Genomic DNA, 16,097 nt, shown 5'->3' on the forward strand with positions numbered 1-16,097 from the left:
TTTATTTACATAGGTATAGAAGTTGGGAATAATTCAAAATTTAACATATTTGATTTCTACTCTCATAATGGTTGACTCAGAATTATTTGTGAATTAATTATATTCTGTTATCAGTTTACAAAAACAAGTGTAAATATTTGTTTTTCAAAGTGTAAACATGATTGGTGGCCTTCAATTATTTTCTGCATCCATTCATCATGTAAACAAATCAACTATTTTTCGATGAACTTTATCCAAAATATTTAATGCTTGTATTAATTGTATTTTTACGGATATGACAAAAGTTTTTTTTGCCTTACGCCGTTAGTACACCGACGCATTCGCGTGCGGCAGCGAAACAACGAAAAATCTGTCAGTAGTATGGCAGGTTTTCGCATATGATATGTATCACTCTAGCACATAGATAGATGAAATAGTTGCGTCCTTGTCAGTATTGTTTCGCAAGGAACTGCGACATGGCCATTACACAGACGCATTGCGAAAAAGTTGCGCAAACATTGCTGTTTTAACGTTCCGCAGATATTTCGCTACGCAGTAGTTTCGCAGAAATTCGCTGCCGCACGCGAATGCGTCGGTGTACTAACGGCGTTATAGATATGTATATATATTATGACAGAAGTAAAACATCTTTCATTTATTTCGCTTTTAATAATATGTTTTTTTTTTTGTTTCATATGTTTCTTCTTTCTCCAAAAAATCTGTTCCGTTGTTATTTGAATTAACTCTTACTTACTATTTTTAAATTTTTTACTTTACTACGTCTCAAATACAACTAACAAATTTGACGTGAAAACGTTTAAATCAGTCAACTTACATCAATTATTTTCATTGAATTAAATACCTAATCATAATTTATAAATTATTGTTATCATTAACTGCGAAAGACTAACAAAACTACAAACAGATTATAATATATAATATGCCAATAAAAATACACCTATTTGTTTAGCCAATACTTACCTATGGTTGTGAAGCCTGGACCCTAACCCAGAACGAAGAGCGTAACCTTTTAGTCACAGAACGAAAGCTTCTTAGGAAGATCTTTGGTCCTATCAGACAAGAGGATGGAAGTTGGAGAATCCGGAAGAATGCCGAATTAGAAAAACTCATGGCCGAGCCAAATATACTTGGGGAAATAAAAGCGCATCGCCTGCGTTGGCTTGGTCATGTAGAGCGAATGGGTGAGGAGCGAGGTCTGAAGAGAGCATACTTGGGCCGTCCCTCGGGCCGTCGGCCGGTGGGTCGACCCAAGTATCGCTGGCGCGATCAAGTGGAGAGGGACCTGAGTGCGATTCAAGCCAGTGAAAACTGGCAAGTGACCGCTCAGGACCGGGGAAGGTGGAGAGTTCTCGTCTCGGAGGCCAAGACCCACTTCGGGGTTTCAGCGCCACAGGAGTAAGTAAGTAAGTATTTGTTTAGCAAATATTAAATCTTTCGGTGAATATTAATTGATGTGGGTGTTTATAGCATCCGTTTGAAAGTCTCATTATAATAATATCAATTGTATAACACATTTCTCAGTAAATGAAACACGTTGGTGACTGATTTTTTCAAGGAAATATTATCTACTACCACAGATTAAATATAGATTACATATTTTTATATAGTCTGTGGTGATAAGTCGAGGTTAACGTCATGGCTTTTGAATATTTATACTTTTACCATTGAGATATACATATGGAGACGACACCGCCTACATCACTAATGTTCCGCTCAACATACGCCATATGACGTAACTGCACGCTTATTTTTTATTTGTTTTAAAATTTAAAGTGAAACGCATCAAATATGCCTTCGTGTGTGTTACGATATTGCACAAATAATACAAATAATACGGAAAAGTGCAAAGGAATTACTTTCATCGGTAAGTACCTAACTAGATAATAATTTTTAAAACTTAGAGCAAAAAAAATGGCGCACAGATTTTGTTCGTGGTGTCTCCTCCATACGAAGTAATATTATCTCAATGACTTTTACATCATAATATTATATTACCTTTATGTAAAAACAATGTGTTGTTATTGTTGCTTATTTTATATTAAAATTAAACAATTGAATTTGATTGCAACTACGGTTATTGGGAAAGACGAAGCTGCTGATTGTTCGGATGTTACAAGCAGTAACTTTAAATATAAAGTGCAATTCTATTTAATACTAATGAAACGCAATAAGAAAAACGAATAGTTTTATGAGAACACCTCTCCTTCAAAATAGTGGACATGTACTAGAATTAACAAATAAATTATTATCGAAGATTTGCGCAATACTAATATTGCGTCAATTTTCATTTTGACTTTCAAGCTTAATTTTTACAAAATATGAAATACTGTCTTAATAAAAAATACTGTCTTAATCTGTCTTAATATTAATATATTAAGAAAATAATTATATTATATTTACAGTTAACAACAGACGTTTCTGTTATAATTAGTGGGCATGAAACTAAATGCCACGTCTGTCCGTAGTGACATTCTTTGATGTCACTTGGAAATCTTGAACGCGGTTTATTTTTATTACACCGGGAACATAAGCAATGGTGAAAATATTTCAAGGCGGTATTTATGTTTGGAGTTCAATGTTTAACTATAAGAAAAAAAAGCATGTGCCGAGCACCCGTGTCAGAAGTGAAACTTCTTTGACAAGATTCAAAGATACCCAAATCGTCGCCTTAGTCCTTACTCCATGGCGTCACGGTATAGTCATGATGCGACTTTGAAATTAAATCTCAACGCGCGTAAAGAAGTTTCACTTCAAAAAACTTCCACAAATATATAAGTATATAGTATTAAGCTAGTAACCTATGTATTTATGTAACTTGTTAGATATTTCTCTTTGAGTTACGTGTCTAGCTTTTGCTAAACAAATTAATGCCAGAAAACAGAAACCAATATTGTTTAATAGCAATACCACAAATTGTTCCATATAAAAAATACACAGCTTTAAACTACAGTCGTTTCTAGCATTTTATATACCGACGCGGACGTTGTTACCATTGACACGTGATCTCTATTTTTTGGACACTAAGGATCATATTTGTTTGTCTCTCCCAGTTTTATGTTGACCGAACCCGTAATAAAGCGTTTTATTATTTTCTGAAGAAGCGAAGCATTTAAAAACTGTATCCTGAATAAAAGTGACATAAACGAGGACGTTTTCTCGAGTTGATGGCCTTGAGCGTGTTGCGAATTATTTGATGCTCCACTTTTGTTGGTGTTTCTCCATTTTTTGTCAAATTGTGGTTTTTTACGTAAAAAGCAGTATTTTGGATCTATTTTGTGTAAATAAAAGTACTTAATCAAATTAATAAAACTGATTTCCTTCAGCGGATCTTACGCCAAAAAGGTTATATGGCATAATTTTATGAAATAACTTTCAGTGTAACTCAAAATATGAACAAAGCCCTTTAAGCGTTGAACTTTTAATAAATTATGAACTTTAATTACGGTATTACACTCCAGCTTGTGAAATTTTAACACACGATGAAGTTATTTGGCCTGTTAATGGGTAAAATTTTCAAGAAACACAGGCAATTTTTAGTACGTTGAATTTCTTTAAGGATTTTCACATCGAACAATGGTTACTTATCATTTTATTATGACTGAGATTACGTTGAATATTATTAAAATGTATAACAAAATGTGAATAAAATTGAAATTTTCAGGTATAATATGCATAATTGATTTAAATATCTTAAAGCGGGTTATTATAGAATAGATAATGCAATGAAGTTTTTGATTTATTTGTAAAGAATGAAATGTGTCGCCATGAAAACTTATGAAACGAGATAAAACCGGTTATTAAATAGATACATGAAAAATCTTTCACTGATTGTATTATTATTATTTACCTTTATAACTCCTAGCTACTATTTATACTCCTAGTTTCATGATCTTTTAGTGTAAACGAAAATTCGTATTCAGTGTTGGTCAGTATTAGAACATAGGTCCCATAGAATCTTTGAACGCACGAACAACGAAAGAATGATCGCCTGTTTACACTATAAGAATTTGACATAGTGGGGTTAGAATGAGCATTTTTTTATTTATTAGAAATGCCAACGTTTGTTTACATTGTTCCAACAATAATAACAGTATTCGCTCTTTTGATCTAAATGTACCACAAGAAGGACAAGGAAGTCTAAAAGACCTACCTCAAAACATAACTTTCTTTATCTACCTATATCTATCTAAAATTAGCATTCCACGTTCATAGACATTGACATATTAAAAGTTTATTACTTCCAATATTTTATTACAGTACCCACTATAACCGTTGTGAATAACAGTAACTTCCTACGAATATTTTTTTTTATTATTTGTTACTTTGAAAATTTAATCACGGAATATTAGAATCACGGCTATAGCTAGAAATGGTACTTAATTTGTCTAGTGTTATTAATAAATTGTTTATGTTATTTATGTTATCCAATAAACTGGCTTTAGGTGTAAATTTACCGTGACGTGTTATTGGTGTTATTAGATTTCAAATTTTTTTCACTTTGGCACACAATTATTGAGCATTCAAAAAAACAAATTTTCCTGTATATGTATACCTACTAGGTATTATGTAAAGACTAGAGAAATAGTAGAAAATACATTATTATCTAGCCTTGTAGTCGTAATTAGAACATCCTGTTAAACGAGGGAAGACGCTAGATTCTGCTTGTTCAGTAATTAGACAGTATTTAGAGATATACCTTTGACAATATTACAATTACGCTGGGTTAAATACAAAGGAAGTGATAAAAGTTTTAAATGTAGGTTTTTATACAAAGTAATACCAAAATTTCATTCATAGATTATTTATGTTGTACTCTACAACATAAATAATCTATGAATGTAGAGGTTTACCTACTCTATACGTATCTCTGTACGATAATATTTTAAGAAACTCACACTTATATAAATGTGCCATATGTACTAACTTTCCTAACTTAGTTTAATTCCTGCGATAATTTGAGCAAGAATTTAATAATTAACATAGTACATAATGATAAAAAAGCAACAATCCAAAACTAACAATAGTTCTAGATTCGCATCTTTTGATTGTGTTCGCATTTTTTATGTAAATAGAGTTAGTTTTAGAAAAAAGTTTCTGATAGCTAAAGAACTGTTTTCTTGAATACTAAAACAATTTCATTTCGCTGATTACTCAGTTTTTCTTGATCATACAACAACATATTTAGATAAATATGCATAATATAATAGACAATCTAACTAGGAATTGCATAGATTACCTAATTATTATCTTCCACAATATGATATATATCTAACCATAAAATGATGATAATGTTCATTAATTTTCTAGTGCACTAGACACTTATGCATGGATTAACCTAATTTTCATAATTAATCTAAAAGATTAAAACCAACATGCCGCTATTAAATTAACGGCAATTTGGTTCAGTATTTATATTACTACCTAGTATCTATTCATGTTGCAGGATTAATAATTTGTTCTTTATAGTTAAATGCATAAAAATAATAGAAGATACGTATATAAATCGGTAAAGCCGTTTCGGGAGAGTTTAACTACAAACACCGCGATAGAAAATTACATTATCTATATAATATTTATAAGCCAATTATTTATAAGCCATTCATGAAAATTTTATTTTCGCATCAATAGTAAATAACTAGGAATAAAGTATGTTCTCAATTCTAATCTGTGTATGTTTCTTTAATCTAAGTCTTTTGGTTCAGAATCAGAATTTCACAATCATTTGAAATTATATTAAACTAAGAAAACAGCGATATTTGCCAATATAACAAACAATAGTAACAAATATATATTTAGCTATATACACATATACATAGCTTTCTATTTAGTAATTTACGTATTTGATCATCAAAATTGACCTATAATGTTAAATAAAGAAATGGATAGATTTGATTTTCGCCATACCGTAACGTAATTAACACAACGTAAATTATGACTTTGAGATTATCTGTGTTTAGTAACGAAAAAAAACCGGAACATTTAGCTTTTAATGCTTATCTGATAATAATATTATCCGATATCCTAACTACACATTAGTTTGAATTGCTCATCAGTTAATCATTTGTGAATAAACAAATAAATCAAAGTGCCTATTAATCATAATGCAAACCTAAAGAATACGCTTAAAAGTTCAATTTCATTAAGAAGTTTTAGAATTTAATTAATATGTACTAAAAATGTGTAAATTATTTAAAACCTCATAATATATTTAGGTATATTAAAATGTAATTTTTTATCAAAAATAATTATAGATATTTTAATTACGTTCTTTAAAAAGGTTATTTGTAAGTTTTACAGAATTTAATGTCGTGTGCTTGGTTGAGCACGCAAACGCTTGCTGTAACATATACCTACTATATTTATAACGAATAAATCACATTTTAGATCCGATAAAGCCCTATTATTTCAAAAGCTCTATCAAACTTATATAATATATCTTATTCCGTAGCACCTCTCACCAGCAATCACACGTTAGTTGATATCACGTTTTAGATTAGGCAATAAAATACATGTATAAAGACTATTCATTTATTTACAATTTAGCAATTTCTATTGTCTATTAATATATTTTTAATATAATAGGTATCTTTTTCTTAAAATGTATCAAGGTACCTATTGGATCAACGATCACAATTCTTCAAACTAGAGTTCTAGCTGTGGCTCTTGCAATATTAATTCGAAATTGACTATCCTACTACTATTATAAATGCGAAAGTTTGTATGGATGTTTGTTATTCTTTCACGTAAAAACTACTGAACCGATTACAATGAAATTTAGCACACATATAGAGGGTAACTTGGATTAACATATTGGATAGTTTTTATCCCGGAAATCCCACGGGAACTATGCGGGTTTTACTTTGCAAACGCGGGCGAAGCCGCGGGCGGAAATCTAGTGATTGAAATAAGATTACTTACATTGATATTTCAAACAATTATAGAGACATTATTCTCTTATTCTTATTCATTTTATTTCCACATGGGTGATATAATAATAATTCCAGAATTTAACCTATTTCCAAGGCAAAGTTATATGCCAGAGTAAATTAGCCTTTTCAGAAGACAATTTTCTTGTAACAGCTTTACGTAAGTAACTGTTAAAGTTTTGTCTGAAGTTGGTCCAGAATATGACAAAGTAACTATGTTGAATAAACAGTAATTTCTTAATGTTCTTTACTTCGTTATGTGACATAATAACTCATGTTTAGGCACATGAAAAGGATCATTGGCGAATTTTAAGCGATTTATAAACGGATAAATGACAGAAATTATAATGAAAAACTATGCAGAAAAAATATTGAAGAAATATATAAGCTACTCACCCTCAAGAGCTTGAAACATTAAAGCACCAAGAATACTGTAAGCCAATAAACACAACGTCAAGAAGAAATGCGTGAACCATTTCTTAGACCACAACTTCAACTTGTTATAAAACCAGAAAGCTGTCTTTTCACCAGCACTTAAACCACTTTTCGCGGTGTTCATTGTAAAGTCTTTAAATCCCTCGAATTGTTTGAACATAAATTCCGACGCTTTGTTGTGATACATGTGTACGAAGGGGTTGAAATAGGGGTTCGCGTGTGGGTCGGATAAGTGGGACACCGCTGTTTGTGGGACCCTTCCGTAGTACTGTGTTTGGCCCCAGTGGATGGACGACGGGGTGTTTGGCCCTCTGGGAGATACAGGGGTTGGTATCGTGAGCGTTATCTTCGGCCTAGGCTTCGGCGGAGGCGGCGGCGGCTGACTAGGCGGGACATCCAGGGGCTCCATTGTTATCGCGACAGATTACACTCCGATTGATAAACTTTGATCATGAATTAAAATGTTCACGGTAGACTAGCGCGTGTCCGGCGTGGATGGACACTACTTTATAAATAAACGAGAGTTTGCTTCCCGTGTCATCGGCTCATCTGGCCTTTAGCTACACTGGTTAAGACACAATTTTCGGCAAACGCCTGTGCCTACGCACTTCTTAGAAACAGAGTACAGACGCTTAAGATATATTACATGTTAATTATTTTGATTTTGAATGGCCATTCTACATTTTGCAGGAAAAATATTGCAAACATCGTATATCAATGATGCTTCCGAGTTAATATAATTGCAAACACGCAAGTTGAGTTTTTTTTTTTCATTTATTTCCTTGTAAATAGCAGCTCTTGACCTAGTAATGGTAATGAAATACATTAAATTTAAGTCAATCAGGTCTTAGACTTAGATCGCGTGATAATTAAATCTATAATATAAAAATGAATCGCAAAATGTGTTGGTAAGCGCATAACTCGAAAACGGCTGAACCGATTTCGTTAATTATTTTTTTATAATATTCCTTGAAGTACGAGGACGGTACGGATCGCTAGTTAACAATAATTAAAAGTTTTGAAATAATGTATACTAAGCGAAATTTGTCAAGTAAACATTTTAACAGTCTCAGCTTCGAGAGCTATTTTAGATTTTTTTGTTATTAAATTATTGATTTTATAACACAACATTACATTATAGATAAGACAGTTTGATAATGTCAAACAACATTTTAACCACCAAAAGGTTGAATTTAAACTCCATAGGTATTACATAAGAATTATAAACAACTGATTCATAATGCTGTTTTGTAGAAAAGTGCCGGTGAAAGTTTCTTAGATTTCTTATGTCTTATACTACATAAACTCAAATATTATGACAAAATAATATTATGTATCATATTCAGTATTTCCATTGAAAAATGACGTGTCCCCAAATGAAAAGCTCACGTCCAAAAGTTCAGAGATTTTGCTGAAAATCTGTGCGTCACTTAGGCGCCTCATCGAGTGAGTCAATGCGCAAGAAATCGACTAAAATATTTTGACATCAAAATTAATATGCTGCGATGATCAAAGCATATAAATATACATATTATTACGTATATTTGTGGTAAGTTTTAGTGAGTTGGCGTATACTGAATTAATCTTATTTTTCGTTCAAGTTGAGTTTCTGCCACTATATTATATAGTTTTTGATTTTGGATTTGATAACCTTAGTTGATAACAATTTAAAATGAAAACATTTAGGTAAGTAAAGTAAATTTATAAGTCGCCAGTCCAAAGTATTAAAAATATAAATATTATATTATACCATACGAAAAGAGAAAAAAATATAAAACCTACTTACAGTTACGAAGGTCGTAAAAATTAAGAACACACACAATAAACATTCAAATGTATTTCTCCCCACTGCCCTTTAGAATGTTTAATATATTCACTTGTCAAATAGCAATCACTGAGATAATATACAGCATTATTTTCTGGGTTACATCTATTTTAAACTTCATATCGAACTATTTCACGATCTTTGTTTAATTTCATTCACTGAGTCGTCAACGGCGTTGCGTAAAAATTATTACATGAACACGTGTATTGTGACGTAAAATAACGGCATAAAAAGTGATTATTGTTATAAGGAGAGAAAATAAATATCTAGAGGTTAACTATTTTTTGTGTAAACATTAGAAAATGAGGAAAATTAGCTAAAAACGAAACTTGCAGCTGTTCAAAATTTGCTTCAGCTTTTTGAACGTAAACGTGAACATTTTACGTATTCCGTCTATAATAATCATAATTACTAATTTTTATGCTATATATTGCTATATTTAAATAAAGTATCGAGTAGTTTTATTAAAATATTACTAAGTAAATAGTATAACACAAAATCGCTTTCTCTGTCCCTATGTCCATTTGTATGCTTAAATCTTTAAAAATACGCAACGGATTTTGATGCGGTTTTTTTAATAGATAGAGTGATACTAGAGGAAGGTTTTAGTATATAATTTATTAGGTTTTAGACAAAGCGGGCGAAGCCGCGGGCGGTAAGCTAGTCATTTAATAAAAGACAAGCTCTTCACCGCAGTTATACCCGCATAGCTCCGCTCCTATTGAACTCGATAAATGGTAAAATGGACTATTTAACACTGAAATAATTTTTCAAATCATTTTCTGAAATTAGCACTACCAAACAGACAAACGCTTTCAGTAAGTAAGTATAGATGTGGATTTTAGATCCAAATTTTTTGTGAAGCCAAACTTCTAATGCGTAGATAGGTATGCACTGTTTTAGTCGTGAAGCAAAGAGTTCTTGTAATTATGTCAGCAGCTATCAAAGCTGCTGAACATCAGAGGGAAGGACGAATTTAACGATAGCCATCTGTGATTGATGCGATTACACTATCGATGCATCTCAAATCGTTTGAGAAACTAGCATTGACCCGTGACTATACTAGTTCTACACACTCGCTTTTATTTAGTATAACTGAGAGATCAACTTATTGTTCAATATTAGGTAGTTATTTATAGTATCTACAGATTTTTACATTAAGAGGAAGGCTCATATTTCGTTTTTACTTTTACCTTGGAAATTTCAAGCGTATGTACAATAAACATACGTTAGTACCTATCCAATTTAAATAAATTGACTAATGATTTACAATTTAACACGCAATCTATGTGAAGTTTTCTTAATAAAACAGTCCATAGGCATAGGTCACATCACACATGACAATGGAACGCGAAATAAGTATGAAGATAGTGCAAGCAAACTTGCAGACATAACTTAATAGATAGGTACAACGTAGTTGTCGAATAATATGAATTTAATTAATAAAAAAATCACCAATCGATTACATTTTTAAGCTATTGCATAGCTTCTATCGCGGGCCTTGAGCGCGGGGACCGAATCGAGAAATTCCGTAACGAAAAACCTCACGCTCCCCACTCCGACGAGCGGAGGTGTGGCTTGAAGGTGTGGAGGAAGGAAGGTGGAATTCCTCCATCGAAAAAGAGAGAATTCACGACTAGTCTACTCGACTGGCCGGCCGTTAAAGGACATGCAATAGCTTTACCGCGGCAGTCCCCGAGTGCCACACGTCGTTTTTGCACGCCTCATAAGCGAAGCGTTGAGGTGGGTACTACTGTCACTTCGCGCAAAACATCTCCCGTCCGATTAGGGCCCTTCTGGCCTCCTCCACTCAAGCGACAGCTCAAGCCGAGGTTCGTGGTCCCCGTCAAGGGGGGACGCCCTTGTGCATGTCGCTACCAGGGGTGACCAGGGTGAACCTTCAGTTCACCCCCGCGTCCGCGTTAAAATGTAGTAGCCCTTCTGGCTAACATTGAGAAACACCTTACAAAAAAAAAAAAAAAAAAGCAAAACATCTGATTTTTCAAACTTAAAATGTTTTTATGTATCATACATTGCACTTGTAAGATAATACATACACACACATATTAAGAAAAAACACTATTTTTAACATTCATGATATTTTTGATGTCATTTTTGTTATTTAAACTAGTTAAAAAACAGTTTAAAAAAGTTCTGTCTTGGACGTCCGTGTGTCTGTATGTGCGGAGGATTTTCTTGTTAACACGATAGCGACCGAAATACTTTACTAATCGAGTCTTTTTTTTTCTCTTACGCTTGAGTATGCTCAGGAATAGAACCCTTTCATTTTTCAGGGTCTGATTCGATGTGGTTTAATTGTTATTAAATAAACAAAAAAAAAATATCGACTGTTCTCCATAATTGTAGTATATCTACTTATATATTATATTCTTTATTTTATTTTTTATTTTTTTTATATTTATAGTGTACCTACTCTTTATAAATAATCAATTTTATTGTAAAGGATGATATTATGAGGCGTGCACTTTTGGATTTTCCAAACTATTTTTTATTTATATTATTATGACTAAGAATATCTACGTAATAAATATTTCAGTTCAATACTGCAATACATTGCTGGTAGGATCCTAACGGCTTACCATTCAGCTAACAATAATAATTCTATCAGGTAAAGTGTAATAATATTATTATCTATTACGGTTCACTGATATTAATACCGATTACCTACTGATTTAGGGTTAGTACCTACGGATTTGGAAATATTTACATAATTATAAAAATAAATATTTACATAAGACCGCCCAGCTTCTCCAACGCCTCACCTTATCTTCATTCATTAGACACAATACTACAAAATATTAAATCTAAAGAAATCATACTCACCGGGGATATGAACCTTGACACAATTAACGAACTAAAAAGTAACCACACAAGCGAATATCTGAATATTATTGCAATGCACGGTTTAATTGAAGGAATCAACATACCAACTCGTAAAAATGCCTGTCTAGACCACTTTATGATAAAAACCTCAAAACCTTTTCAAACTGTTGTATTGCCTGAATTGACTGATCACAAGCCCATAGTTCTCTTTATTGAAGAAACAAAAATATCCAACCAAATCCAGCCTAACAAAAAGTGCAACATTGACATGAAATTACTCGGTGACAAACTAAATGAAAAGCCTTGGTTGAAATTTAACTTTTATGATATGACCGACGTAAACATAGCAACAGATACACTTTTAAATTGTATTAAAGATTCTATAGTGGCGAGCTCTATAAATAAAACAATACCTAAAAATAAACAAATTTTGAAACCCTGGATTACACCTGCAATATTGAGATCTATAAGAAAAAGAGATGCAATGCACAAAAAACTTAAAAAACAACCGAAGAATGAAATTATGCATTTGAATTACTTACGCTATAGGAATACGTGCAACAGAATCATTAAGACACAAAAAAATCAATATTATAGAAATCAGTTACTTTGTAATAATCGGAATATTAAAAACACCTGGAATACGATAAAGGAAATTTGCAATATGAACAAAAAAACGCCAACTTCTAATAATTTATTATCTAACAATACAAATGCGGTTGAATCTCTTGATATTGTTAACAAGTTCTTCACTGGGGTAGGGCAGGATTTAGCAAACAAAATTTTAAACTCTATTAATAAAACTGAGGACGAACTTACCAGAAACGCGACAAGTAAGGACGGGCCGCTCCACTCCATGGCTTTAATACCAACAGACTCCTATGAAGTTAATAAGATCATTCACTCAATGAAAAAGAGCAGCTCGCCGGGGTGGGACGGTTTGACTTCGCATATACTACAAAAGTACTCTCAAATTTTAGTGGACCCAATAACCTTTTTATGTAACCTTAGTATTGGCTCTGGTATCTTTCCTTCGTCTTTAAAAAAATCTGTAATAGTACCAATTTTCAAGTCAGGTGATGCTACAGAACCTTCCAATTACCGACCGATCTCCTTACTACCCAGTATCTCTAAAATCTTAGAAAAAGTTGTTACCAAAAGACTGATTGACTTCCTAAATGTAAATAATATAATTTCACAACACCAGTTTGGGTTCCGTTCTGGAGTCTCAACTGAGGATGCGACGCTAAGACTTACCGAACTTATAACTACATATCTGGATCGTGGTGAGAAGTGCCTTGGAATTTTTTTAGATCTCCAAAAGGCGTTTGATACCGTGTCGTCTGGAATCCTCATTGCTAAATTGCAAAATATTGGAATCAGAGGAGTGGCCTTGAACTGGTTCCAGGACTATCTTACGGACAGATCACAGCGTGTGAAAGTAGATGGCCAGGTAAGCAATGAGGCATCTAGCTCTCGGTACGGTATCCCTCAAGGAAGTACGATCGCGCCAATCTTATTTTTGATCTACATTAACCCACTGTGCATGATGCAGATACCCAACGCGGACATTACTATGTTCGCCGATGACACTGTCATCCTATTCCACCACAGAGACTGGCGTGACGTCAAAATAGTTGCAGAGGCAGGATTGGCGGCGACATCTAGATGGCTTGAGGACAACCTTCTATCACTCAACATAAGAAAATCAAATCTTATCTGTTTCGCAAAAACAAAAACTGGATTGCCTACCAGTGATTTTAATATTAAATTGCATACCTATCCGTGTAACAGACATCATCACTATATCAGTAGTTGTGCTTGTATAAATTTAACGCGTGTAGAGCACTGTAAATATTTAGACATTCAAATAGACCATAACCTAAGATGGATACCGCAAGCGAATTATTTAGCAACAAAAATGCGGCGCCTGGTGTATATTTTTAAGTCACTTAATGCTGTGGCCAACAAGAACATCTTGATTCTGGCCTACAAAGCGTTGTGCGAAAGTCTGCTTCGCTACTGCATATGCACTTGGGGTGGTATGGCAAAAACGCATTTAATTCAAGTTGAACGAGCGCAACGCTGTCTCATTAAAGTTGCCTTGAAACTTCCATTTAGATGTCCTACCACTGCAGTTCTCAAAGAAGCACAGGTGCTTAGTGTCCGCAAATTATTTTTCTTAAATATTCTACAGAGATACCATATCAATACTGTACCCACGCTTCAAGTAACGAATAAACGGATAGATCGATGCCCTGTACCTGCTATTAAAAGTAAATTTGCTAACAAATCATACAGAGTACTAGCTCCTCGCATATACAACAAGTTGAACAATATTAATGTTAAAAAGCTAAATAGGAACGCCTTCAAGAAAACGGTTTTATCATGGCTAGACGACTATGATTACGATGGCATAGAAAATCTCCTTATCTCACAAGTTAAATAAATTATTATTAATGTAACTCAACTCACCGTAATAATACAGATTACACAACATGTTCACTCGTTACCCAAATAAGTTAAACACACACTCCCACAAAAACTCAAACACACATCCACCCACACTCACTCACATACATGCACACACACACAAACACACACACACACACACACACACACACACACACACACACACACAAACAAACACTCACACCACACATTCATTGGGTTGGCTATCCCCCTTTTATTTTTAATTTTTGCCTTTGTATAAATTTTCTTTTTGTTTTAACCTTTATCTAGACCACAATGTATTAAGGGAAGGGACTGGCTTTCTTAACACAGGCTATGCCTAGCAAGAGAGCCAGAGCCTCATAATCAATATTGTATATTTTAAAGGTGAAATAAAGATTTATTTTATTTTATTTTTATTATTAATTATGCTAAATTTAATATAATATTATTATCTCTTAAGCTCAAGCAGGGGCGAACTTCAGTTATGCTTATGTCCCATATCATTCTCTGGAACATCTATTACAATACTAGCGTTTGCCAGCGGCTTCGCTTGCGTCGTCAATAACCAAAAGAGACTACCTATATTATAATCACTCTCTAGAATTAGAACTACCTGCGGGCCCGTAGATAATTCCATAAAATCGCGCGGATGCTATGTGAAAGAAAGACAAACAGACATATTATTTACGCCGTTAGTAAATATCGCCGTGTAATACTTACCTACACACCTACCTACTACTAATTCTTCGAAAAAACTGTATTCAGTAGATGTCTTCAGCAACTTTATTTCAGCATTTCATCTTGACTTCGCCTGACTCGTATTGAGCAGCTCGTCGAAAATCTTCCAAAATCCTGAAACATAAAATCAAATACATACTTAGTACATACGTCTACTGTCATTTATCTAAGTTAAATAGTTTAGCAATACAAGCCGTAACTATCAGCAGACCTAGGTATGCACATCTACATAATATTATTAAATATTATGTGGGTAGGTGTAAAATATAATAATTGAATACCTACATTATAGAAAAATACAATAAAAAAAATAGGTGAGTACCTAGCTATAAAATGCATAATATTGCATATTGTTCCATTGTATAATTTTCTTAAATATCTAGAAACTACCTTGAGAGTTTTCAAATCCATGTTAATGACGCGCATCTCGTTAAATTATCATACAAACGATGCTTAATTTTTGAACAAGGACTTGCAGATGTGTATATATTATACAAATTTCCATAATATAATTGAAATTATTATGCACCGACATTCTGAAACCTTTCTCTTTCGGAATACAACCTTAAAATTAAAGTTATTTTAAAAATTAACCAACTTCTAGAATAACATAATTTTTTTTCAGTTATATACTGAATTGATTAATGCAGAGTTCTGGATAGGTAGTTGGATACGTCTCAGGCTGGATAGTTGTGAAAATATAGGTAGATAAGAGAATTTGTGAAATTCGTTTAAAAAACTCCTATGTTACGTCATGCGTATTAAGAATCGTATCGTACAATTTTATGACTAATACTTTAATGCAAAAATATTACCTTTGCATAATTAGTTACAGTTTTATTACAATCCTTTCTTTTACTGTTCTGTGTTTCCTA

This window comes from Colias croceus, chromosome 24, assembly GCF_905220415.1.
Source record: "Colias croceus chromosome 24, ilColCroc2.1".
Classification (NCBI taxonomy): domain Eukaryota; kingdom Metazoa; phylum Arthropoda; class Insecta; order Lepidoptera; family Pieridae; genus Colias; species Colias croceus.